The sequence below is a fragment of the Lycium barbarum genome, chromosome 7, assembly GCF_019175385.1.
Source record: "Lycium barbarum isolate Lr01 chromosome 7, ASM1917538v2, whole genome shotgun sequence".
In the NCBI taxonomy this organism is placed as follows: domain Eukaryota; kingdom Viridiplantae; phylum Streptophyta; class Magnoliopsida; order Solanales; family Solanaceae; genus Lycium; species Lycium barbarum.
This window is the reverse complement of record NC_083343.1, coordinates 106,251,537-106,264,199: the sequence shown is the minus strand read 5'-3', so window position 1 is coordinate 106,264,199 and position 12,663 is coordinate 106,251,537.

The following is a 12,663-nucleotide window of genomic DNA, read 5'->3' as shown; positions in this document are numbered from 1 at the left end:
ATTAAAATTATATAAATGATAAGTGCGGAAGTATTAATAACCCCAAAATCTGGTTTGGACTAGTACAAGAGCCACTAATACATAGATGCAAGTCTAATAGAAAGTAAATACAAATCTCAAATATCAATACTGTCTCAGGAATGCAAAGAAGACAGTTAATTACAAGGAAAAGTCTCCAGGTTAAGGATCTAGTCCAAAAGCTCACCCTAGATTCTCTGTCACGTAAACTCGGATCACTCTCGAAAACAGGAACTGGAACTAGTAACAAACTCTGCACTCAAAAGAAGAGTACAACAAGAGTAGCATCATAGGCCGACTAAAATTAGTTCACGCATACAATATAAAATTAACAAGATAAGCAGATAGGCACATAATACTCAATCCAAGGTCACAAAATATCCCATAACTGAATCACAACCTAAGAGGAAGCTTCTAAAATCACAAGTCTGTCAAGTCTCCATAATCTCAATCGATAATCGCGAATCCAAGTCCTGAACCTGGGCAAAGTCATTACTCCGCAATCTAACCCAGTCCATAATCCGGAACGAACCTCGGATCACGAGTTCACAAACAGGCCACATCCTCACCCCCTATCAAATGTGCTTTATATGCATATATCAGGATAGGCAACGTCCTCACCTCTTGTCAGATGTGCCTTTATACATATGTTGTATACAAAATGAGTATTCAAAATATGGTTCAAGTCTAGAACCTCAAGATGAAACATCAACTCAAGGTAAGCATGATCAATCAATGAAATTAAATACTAATGAAAGTGCAAGTCACAATGCCATAACCATATTAGGACATAGAATAATTATCTCAACCTTGGAATGAATTATACAAATCCTCTTGATCAGCATAAGAGTCTATGACACCCTTTACTTCCACATATAGCAAGTACCCCTCACAACTAAGTCTTGCATCACCAAAGTGTTCCATTTTCTTTCATATTTGCCATAAGTCTTTCATCAATCATTTCCGAACCATTTCAATCATGTATGAATGCAGGAATGAGAAATCAGTGCAATGAATGTAAATGAATATGCTATGAGGATCACAAACACCATAAGTTGTATCAAATCTTGCATAACTTCGTTTCCATCAGCAAATCGGAATCAAGATCTCATTCGTGCCTTATCAGAAGTACACATCCAATTCAAGCCTAATCTCATTATCTGGTCATAATATGAATCTCAACTATTTCCAATTCAACGGTCAATATGGAACATGGTCAGCCAATAATATCAAGGTCAATAAATACAAGGCACCATGCCACGAGTCATAACAAAACTCAGATAAATCACTCAACAACAGAAAGGATATCTAACCATCTCAATCAACAAGAAGAGTATATATTGACTCCTTCCTTCTCATATCACAGCAAATACACCTCAGGTTTCAGTACATAAAGTAATGGCGACAAGCCCACATAATCAGAAATCATACCAACCTAGATAATATCCAACCAAACACCATGTCTGAAGACCTAATCATGCTTTCTCCCGTCAATTCCATACAATACATACGTTTCGCTAATCAAATTCTAACTAAAGTAAGTCATAACCTACCTCGAATGCAAAATAGAAGCCACGAACTACTCCACACGAGCCTTCTGTTTCTGAAGCGTCTCTGAACGGTCACAGTCTAGCAATATAATGCTAAGTAAGCAATAGTCGTTCTAATAAATATAGGGACAACATTGGGGAACAAGACCCAACTACTTCTACCCTTTTCGAATGGTGAAACCATCATTAAATGGTAAATTTATCATAATCTCAATCCCAACAATCATAATCTTCTAATTTATGGGTTTCTAATCAATTTAATCCTTCCAAAATAGATTTTAGTCCAAAGTTCCACTTTTTATTAGAACTCTAAGTCTCAATACACAATTAACCAGTTTCCCATTCTAGAAGGTGATTACCCATCCTCCTAGATGATTAAACAAAAATAAAATCAACAACCGGTCAATTATTCTAGGGTTTAACAATTCTAGGGTTCTAGTCTTTTCATTCACCATTAAAGAACCTTAACTAGCATAAGATCTTAAAGAGGATAAGGGCATGAACTATGAAATAAGGTTAAGACTTACCTTCAAAGGAGAACTTCACCCTAGCCTTAGAAAATCGCCTCACTTTCTTGGGAACTGCTTTTGGGGTTTTGTGGCTAATGACTTAGAAATTTGCAATATAAAATTGAATTTTTGTCTCTCGTCGACTGCTGCAGCGGTGACTTCATTAACTCCCCCAACCTCGCGGCGGCGACCGTCGCCCCGTTGCAGCGATCGCATCCGACCAGTAACCTCTGATTTTTCACCAGATTTTCACTTAAAATCCCAACATCAATCTAAGGCCTTACAGACACAAACAAAGCATGCACACATAAGTAAAAAAGCGCTACAAACTCACCCGTGGCCTCGAAATTCCCAACAGAGGTCTAATTTACTGAGTCACCCCCCAACGAAAATAAAATCAGTTTCTAAACAATGCACAACATACAATCAAATGCCTCAGTTTTTAGAAGTCTAACTCTTTAAGTTTTCATTAAACTAACACCTAGTCTCATAAATGAACCGGCAAAGGTAAAATGGTCAAAACGCTCCTAACGACCTAGCGGGTCGTTACATTAAATGCTCAACATTGATTAAAACTGTTTATTTTTCAATATCTTAATGTGAATAACATATTTATTTAAACATAATAAACATATAATTGAAATGAAAAATAACTAATATTAGAATATAATCTAATAAAATAAACGGAAAAGGACCAAAATTACCCCTGAACTTTGGGAAATAGTTCATTTATACCCTTCGTTATACTTTAGGATCAATTATACCCTTACCGTTATACTATGGGGTCAATTATACCCTTATGTCTAACAGCTGCCACGTGGCATCATCCTAACCCTTCAAAATTATTTTCCGCTCAAATAATTTTTTACCCACTAAAATAACCCAACCCGACCCCAATTTTTTTTCCAGCCAAGGGGTAATGGGTTGGGTCTGTATCACTTTGGCTAGAACAAAAAAAATCGGGTCGGGTCGGATTGAGTTATTTTAGTGGGTAAAAAATTATTTGAGGGGAAAATAATTTTGAAGGGCTGGGATGATGCCACGTGGCAGCTGTTAGACATAAGGGTATAATTGACCCCATAGTATAATGGTAAGGGTATAATTGGCCCTAAAGTATAACGAAAGGTATGGATAAACTATTTCCCAAAGTTCAGGGGTAATTGTGACCCTTTTCCGTAAAATAAAACTATTATTTGATTAAAAAAGTGAAATATTTATGTTCGCTAGTGATGGTAGAGATGCTTTATAGTGGTGGTAATGGTGAAAGTTGTGATGGTGGAGGTGGTTAGTGTTGTAGTGACCGACGCGACTGTGGCAGTTGGTAGTGTTATACCCTATTTTAACCGGAGTCAAAATAGTTTACAACATCCCGGTAGTTCCGGGGTTAATTAAAGTACAGGAGTCGCCACCTAATTATTTATGGTGAATTAGGGCACCTAAAGTTAATTAAAGTAATTATCTAAAGTTGATTTTATTTTAAAGTCTACGAAACCAAATGATTCTAGGTACGGGTTCAACTAATCTAAAGGGAAGGTATTAGGCATCCTCTAAATTCCATTAATAATGGTTAACCGACCGGACTTAGATGAATTAATTAGGCTAAGTGTAAGTTGTAAAACAATTATGCATTAACCTATAAGGTAATTGATTTAAACTAAGGATGGGAATTGGTATTAAAAGTTAAAGGCTGTGACTAAAATGTGTTGTGGAGTTTCAAAAGGGCAGAATGCGATTTCAAAGGTAGTAATGTATGTGAATTTGGTGTTTATTCATATTTTTTGTATTGCTATATTTTCGGTAAACATATATTTATTTTTTGGTAAGCATGTGAGTTCAGTAAACATATTTTTTGTTTGTTGATTCTACATTTTAGATGTATCTTTAGTACTAAAGAACGATAATAAAGAACAAAAGGAGTCTTATTCTTCTTTGTATTGCTAGTTTCTTTTAATAGAACGCACATAAAAAAAATCATTCCAATGCAAATAAAGTGAAAACAAGCAGATAGATGTGCAAAAGTAGAGTAACGGAAAACACATACATTAAATGGGCTCTGCCCATTTCAAAGCTGCTGTCTTATGTTCCTGTCGTGTGGGCTTTGGCCCAATGTCTTTTTTTCTTTTTCTGCAGGCCACGGATTGGGGATGACACGGGAAGAGAATTTCGTTGGGCTTTAGCCCAACATCGGATGCGGGAGTGGGTGAGTCTCTCGGACTCGTATGCGATGGACATGCATAAAAAAAATAAAGGAAAAAGGATTAGTACGAAGCCAATATATGAGGCTAAACATATATAATTCAAATTCAAAACAGGCCAATAGCTTTCAACTAAAACAGGGACTGCCTATGGCTAATATATTAATGTCTTCTAAACAAGCAACAAGAAAAAGAAGTTAAGCAAGTATGGCAGATGTAGCAGCAAGATAACAGTAATATCATGAGAGCATCCTTATCAGAAGGGATTTTAAAAGCTCGACAATTTCTCAAGAGGCATCAGTAAACAAAGCAGAAACTTAGCTCAAAAAATGCAGCAAAAATCAAGTCAGAATGCAACAGAACTCAGTTCAAAAGGGCAGCAGTTCACGGCCCAAAAGGTGCAAAAAACAGAATGGCCAAAATCACAACAGTGCGTGATCATAAACAGGGCAGAAAATAGCAATTCAGTATCCCATAAAATACTTATTAAGTATGGCAATCTATGAACAACTTGACAACTTTTAATTGCAGTGGACTGGCTCTAGTTAGTGTATTAACAGCTCCCAAACAAGCATTACTTCAATGAGTGCAGCAGCCCTTTCAGATTTTCTTTAAACAGATGGACATTTAAACTAAATGATTTAGCCTTAGTGAAAGTCTTGACATAAGCAGGAAGGACAAAGTAGACCCAAATCCCCTATGATGAAGTAACAACAGAACTTAGCCTCCTTTTAAATTCCCAAATCTAACACTTACTAATCCCGGCTATGATACAAGCTTTTCATTTGAACCAGATTTTTTAAAGAACACAGGAAATACTAAATACGTATGGGAAGCATTGTATGGGTGAAATATGAAATGAACAAGTGTAGATGACCATATTGTAACTATACTAGGCTGAAATCATCTAAAATTAGCCTTTAATAAACTTGAATGATCTGGACAGGCTCATATCCCTTAAACACATAGCACAATAGATACTATAATCTAAATCAAACCCATATTTATCCCAAAATCACAAGTAAACACCTACTAATTTGTAAAACAAGTTGACAGTCTCATTGTTCATGTTATCACACTTATAAGCGTAGACATAATCAAACATAACATCCTTTAATCATACTTGTGAATCATCAAGTGCATCGCAAACGAGATTCAGACCAAATTAGTTTACGCTTAGCCAAACAGCAATCAAAATAGCATAATTAGAGCATGAAATATGTTGATTAATCTAGGTTAACCTAACAGACCTACAACTAAGCAACATTCATGATAAGTCATACCTAATAACTAATGAACCAACGAATATCCAATAAGAACAGGATTTCGACTAACAGAACTTCAACTAACAGAATTTCAACAGGACAGTAAACCCAACTAGCATCAGATTTTACCTGTTCGTGGTGCAGTGAAGTGAGGTCATCGGGGTCTTGAATCTACTCTCGTATTGACAAACTCGAAACTCGATCGAAAATTAAAATGCCCCTTTTGTGGTTAAAGTCCTTTTACCAAATGGCGATGAAAGTTAGTCGAATCGGAAGCCTTAAATTTTCAACACTAATTTCATGTTTCAACAAAATGTTTTCTGGTTTAGAAAGTTCAAGACCAGATTTTGAAAAGGAATTCAAGACTTTTGACCGAAAAAACTCGTATATCCCCAATATTTCCCCGAAATGAAATGGAATTAGGACAAACCCAAGATTAGAGTAGTAGTAGAAAATAGAAGTATTGAATGTGGTAAAGTTCGGTTGTTAAAAAAATCTTTTTTCTTCATTGAAGACTTAGAGTGATATTTCAGAGAATCCCCCCCTTCAAAAATGAACTTAGAGATGTATTTATAGGATGATTTGTAGGTTTTTGGGTTCGAAATTGGGCGGGACTTTTCATCTAGGGTTTCAAAAAAACGTGTCCAATGGATTCGTCGAAATCAAACAGGTCTTCACGTGATTGACATTCGGTATTTTCGAAAATGGTTCGACCATTCTTGACTTTTGAAGATTCGTCATGTTTGAAGCGAGGAAAGGGAGGATCTTTCTCTATCCACGACAGAGCAAACGTAGGCAGAGCAGATATAGGGACGTTTCTTGTGTGGAAATGGGGTAGGCAAAACTGCCATGGTTGAAAGAATGGTCAAGGTTTGCTAAAATGGGGATGAGATAAGGTGGAGAGAAAGAGAAAGAAGAGAGGCGGCGTGCGTTAGGTTTAGGTTTGGTTGTTGAAGCTAATAGAAGATAAAGAGATTGGGTCGGGTAGTATTAGATAGTGGGCTGATTTGTTTCAATAGATAATGGGCTGGACGGGTAAGAATATGGTAATGTATTTTGGGCCATTAATTTGGCTGAAAAACATTGATCTTTCCTCCTTTATTTTAATTATTCTTGGGCTTTTAACTTAATAATTAGTACACTATATATTATGTGAAGAAAAATAGTAATTAGCATGTATAAAGTAAAATTAATTTAACGCGTACAAATCCTAAAATGAAACGATGACGAACCATTTAAAATTTGTGATAAAGTAATACTATTAATGTTGATAGTAGAATAGTGAAAATGAAAGTAATGATATTAATAGTAGTAGAAATAGTAGTGAAAATAAAATACTTAGCTCGTCAATAAATTTAAAAGCCCGAAGAAATAAATTAGAATAAAGGAGGGACAAAATTGGGTGTCAACAAGTAGTGGTGGCGGTGGAGTTGGTTGATGTTAGTAATTTGGCGGTGTTTGTGATGGTGGTTAAAGAATGTATGGTGGTTGACGATGGTTTTGGTGGTAGTTGGCGAGTAAGGATTGGCCGCAGTGATGGTAGTAGTTGATAGTGGCGGCGGCAACGGCAATGACGGTGGTAGCGACAGTGGTGGAGGTGGTTGTTGATATAAATATAATGATGGAGGTGGTAGGTTGCAACGACCATTCCTGTCGTTATAGGAAATTAGGACTCCGTTGGGAATTCCGAGGTCGCGAGTGTATTCGTGGGGCGTCTTTTTGTATATGTGCATGTTTTATGTTATGTTTTTGAGGTCTTGGATGAAATGTGAGGTGATAGGGGGAAAAACTGGACAAAATCGAGCTCACTGCCCAAAATGAGCCGTTGTGGCTGTAGGAGTACCGCTGCGGTACCACTGTGGCGGTACTCGGACCGCTTCCAGCGACCATTCATTTTCTTTGGTCGTCGCTATAGCGGGCACTGTACCGCTATGGCAGTACCGCTATAGCGGTAGATGGACTGCTATAGCAGTCCCAGCGATTTTGTGGTGGGCCGCTATAGCGGTACCGCTGCAGAGGCGTGACGATCGTTGTAGCGGTCAACGTAAAATAGTAGCCTGAATTTTATATACTCAGTTTTATTTTCTCTTCTCACAAAACCCCAACACACTTCCCAACAAGCACCTAGAGAGAATTTTCAAGCCAGGGCAAGATAACCTTGAGAGGTAAGTTCCATTGCTTTTCATTCTATCGTTCCCTTCCCCTTCATTATTGTAATCATATTCATGGGTCTTTAATGATGAAAGTGAAATAGAAACCCTAGAATGTCAATAAACCTTCTAAACTTGATGGTTTGGGGTTATTATCACTTATTTATCATATAAATGGATTGATGAGTTGCTATTTGTCATAAATTGAACATTTAGAATCATAAACTAAGTGATTTGAGACCTAGGGTTCTATAAAAATGGTGTCTTTGCCATAGAAAACTATTTGTAATGGGAATATTTCATAGAATGTTGTATAAATTGATGGTAAATGAATACTAGGGGCCTTGATAGATTGTTTATCACCTAGAAAATCATCCACCCTTAGAATGGGGAAAGGGAAGAGTATTCTTACTTTGGTGTTTGTAAGTTGAGCAATGTGACTCATTGAGCCTTCTATTTTTAGACCGTGAACGTATTGAGGCTTTGAGGAAAGGAAAGACTGTAGCAGAGTAACCTGGGTGTTCCAGCTCTACTTTGAGGTAGGTTACGGTTTACGTAAGTTAGACTTTGGTTAGTTGATTGTATGTTTGGTGATCTCCTTAGGAGAAAGCATGTCTAGTTTTCATGCATGGTATTGTGTGGTTAAATTTCTACGTGAATGTGATTGATTGATTGATTGTGTAGGCTCTATGCCATTATTCCTGTGTGATTAAATCTACAGTGGATGTGTTGTGATGAGAAGCTAATATAATCTTCTCAAGGGTATTGTGACATGAAATGATGAGTTGATTGTTGAAATTGGGAAGGTAAGAAACACTGTTCCGTAAGTGGTATGGAAAGGGACTCATATGACCTATATTATGGACTCGTGGTCCTAGGATCGTTCCGGAAATGAGTGGTACTTTGATATGTCCCGTGATCGAGGTTTGTTTCGGGGCGGAGGTTTGTGCTCGGGTCCGAAGGCTATTCCGGAACGAGTGGTACATGGACACCATGGGTCCCTTGCAGGTCATGGCTACTGAGCTAAGACATCAGGTAACATGTATGTACAGCAAGTGAGGTTATTGTGGTAAATTTATTTCCGCTGTGACTTACGTGATTGTGATGCTTGACATCTTGGTGATTTGATTGTGATTGTTCTTGGTTGACTTGCTGTGATTTATTGATATTTATGTCTGTTGACTAGCTTGTTTTATTCTATAGATTTTACGAAATATGTATGATACTAATCTTAGTCGGCCTATGATATCTACCGGTACATAGTTTTTGTACTGATACTACCTTGCTGCATTCTTTGAGTGCATATTGTGATATAGAGACCGTTGCTCGCCCTCACATCTAGCGTAGAGGATATTTGTTGACAGATTTTAGGTGAGCTTCTTCCCATGCCAGGCCGCCCCGAAGATCTTCTTGCTATGATGTCTTTTCGTACTCTGGACATTATGGATTACTTACATGTTAGACTTCAGATTCTTAGACATATTTTTAGCTTAGAGTCTTATACGATGACTTTTGGATTTTTGGGGATTGTAATAGTTAGAACTTCCGCACTCATTTCAGCATTTATGGCATGATTTACTTTGTTCTTTTAATGTTAAATGAGTAATAATTGTTTAACTTGGTTAATATAAAACTGAATTGAATGGATAGGTGTCTTGTATGTTGGTTAGCCCACTAGGATTTAGATGAGGTGTCAGTCATGGCGGGTTGGGTCGTGACATAGTTGGTATCAGATCTTTAGGTTTGTCGATCTCATCGTACAAGGACATGTCTAACAGATTCTTGTAGATCAGTACGGAGACGTCTGTACTTATCTTCGAGAGGCTGCCGGACACTAGAAAAACTCCATTTTCTTTCTTCTTTCATGCTACTTGATTCCAATTGGTATCTGCTGATTCAAATTGGTATCTGACTATCCTTCATTCTCTCGCAGATGGCGAGAACATGCGCGGGAGCAGCTAGAGAGGTGGAGGCAGAGGAGCTGGCAGAGGGGCAGCCCCAGCAGGGGGCTGCGTCCCAGTGGCTGACCCCGTGCCTCCGGTGGTTCCTAATGAGGTAGCGGGAGATGCAGCCGCACCTGCCTAGCCAGTAGCATTACCAGTTCCACCAGGAGCTGCAGCTGCTCAGGGTATACCAGATGTTGTGGCACAGGTGCTGCATTGGTTACATGGGTTAGCAAAGGCCGGAGCTATACCAGCGGGTCCAGCGGGTAGGGGTGCAGGGGTAGCGGCCCCAGATCCGGACAGAGCACAGGCTCTGGGGGGTTCAGCATGCAGCAGCGGTGGCACCTCGCTTGGATGAGGTTCCTGGTTTTGATGCCTTCCCAAGGCCAGTTGCAGGGCCAGTGATGACTGGTGCAGAATATGAACTGTTTTGGAGGTTCACTAAAATGAAGCCTCCTGTATTTTGTGGTACTGAGTCATAGGATGCATATGAGTTCATCATCGACTGTCATGAGAGGCTCCATAAGATGGGGGCCGTGGATAAGTACAGGGTAGAGTTTGTAACTTTCCAGTTCTTAGGTGATGCCAAGCTTTGGTGGAGGGCTTATGTGGAGCGTAGGCCAGCTGGGTCTCCTCCGTTGACTTGGGTTCAGTTTTACTCTGTGTTTCTGGACAAGTACGTTCCGCGTACTCTGAGGGACCGAAGGAAGGATGAGTTCGCTACTATTGGTCAGGGGAACTCGTCTGTTGTTGTGTATGAGTCCCGTTTCCACTCCATTTCTCGTTATGCCCTTCAGTTGCTGCCCACTGAAGGGGGGAGGATACGGCGGTTCGTGAAGGGTTGAACACCGGACTGCAGTTATCGGCTCTTCAGCTTGTAGCCACTGGATCTTCATTTCAGGAGATAGTTGAGCATGTTCGTATCGTTGAAGGGATTAGCCATGAGAGTTGTACAAGGCAAGTTGAGAAGAAGGCCCGTAAGGGTGGGATGTTCAGTGACTCCTTCTCGAGAGGTCAGAGTTTGAAGGTATATTCAGGGCAACCGGTTCAGTCCGCAATGCAGGTGTCAGCTGGGGGGCCATCAGGGGAAAATTTTCAGGCTTTCGGTCAGCATGGAGGCTACACTGCTTCATCAGCTTCTGTTCAGCGGCCTACGCAGGATCGTGCTTGCGTCGAGTGTGGTAAGATAGGACATATTAAGAGGTATTGCCCCAGACTGAGACAGAATGGGCAGGGAACTCAGTATCATACTCCCCGAGCTCCATTTGCACCAGATCGAGGGGTTGAGGATCGCGCACTGACAGGGCTAGGCGGACATGCAGTAGGTAGGGGTGGTGTCCAGCCTAATCGAGGCGGTCCTCAAGCAGGTAGAGGAGGACAGCAACCTGGCAGAGGTGGGGCTCAGACTGGTAATGGTAATCACGGTGATTCACAGACGACGGGAGGCGCGGTCCTTTGTATGCCTTTCCAGGTAGACCCGAGGCTGAGGCCTCTGATGCAGTTATCACAGGTACTATCTCCGTTTATGACCGTATGGCTTCTGTTTTGTTTGATCCGGGTTTTACTTTTTCCTATGTATCCACCTATTTTGCTATGGGTCTGGATATGATGTGTGATACTCTTGATACCCCTATTTTTGTGTCTACTCCTATTGGGGATTCTGTGGTAGTGGATAGTGTCTACCCTTTGTGTGCGATTTCTTTTATGGGGTATAGTACTTGGGCAGATTTGATGATCTTAGACATGGTAGACTTCGACGTTATTTTGGATATGAGTTGGTTGTCCCCTCATTATGCTATACTTGATTGCCATTCTAATATTGTTACACTAGCCATGCCCGGAGCACCTAGACTCAAGTGGAAGTGTAACCTTAGTCCCCTCCCTAAGAAAGTAATATCCATTGTTTGTGCTAGGAAGCTAGTAGAGAAGGGTTGATTAGCTTATCTGGCACATATCCGTGATACTAGTGCAGATACTCCATCCCTTGATTCGGTTCCAGTGGTACGCTAGTTTGCGGATGTGTTCCCCACGGACTTGCTTGGTATGTCACCGGATCGTGACATTGATTTCAGGATTGACTTAGACCCAGGGACTCGTCCTATCTCTATCCTACCTTATAGGATGGCACCAATAGAACTCAGGGAATTGAAAGAGCAGTTACAAGATCTTCTGAGTAAGGGGTTTATTCGCTCGAGTGCCTCTCCGTGGGGTGCTTCTGTGTTGTTTGTTAAGAAGAAGGATGGGTCTATGCATATGTACATTGATTACCATCATCTAAATAAGGTAATTGTGCGAAATAAGTATCCTATTGCCGTATTGATGACTTGTTTGACCAGTTACAGGGAGCTTCTGTGTTCTCTAAAATTGATTTGAGATTAGGGTACCATCAGTTAAGATTCGGGCAAAGGATGTTCCAAAAAATAATTTTTCGGACCATGTATGGGCACTATGAGTTCTTGGTTATGTCTTTTGGGCTTACAAACGCCCCAGCTGCGTTCATGGATTTGATGAACAGTGTGTTTAAGCCCTATTTAGACTCATTCGTAATAGTGTTCATTGATGATATCCTGGTGTACTCTAGGAGTAAGGAAGAGCATGAGAAACATTTGAGAATTGCTCTTAGAGTATTGCGAGAGAAGGAATTGAGCTAGGTAAAATACGTGCTAAGGTGTTGTGTGGTGAGACCCAAGAGGTCGTGATTGATGAGTAGGGCATGCTGCGGATCAAAGGACGAGTGTGTGTGCCACGTGTGGGGGACTTGATTAAGACCATTCTGACATAGGCTCATAGTTCGAGGTATTCTATCCATCCTGGTACCACTAAGATGTATCGTGATTTGAGGCAATTTTACTGGTGGACTAGGATGAAGCGTGATATAGTAGAGTTCATTACTCAGTGTCTGAATTACCAACAGGTGAAGTATGAACATCAGAAACCTAGGGGTACATTACAGAGAATGCCCATTCCTGAGTGGAAGTGGGAAATAATAGCCATGGATTTCGTCGTGGGTCTTCCGAAGACGCTAGGGAAGTT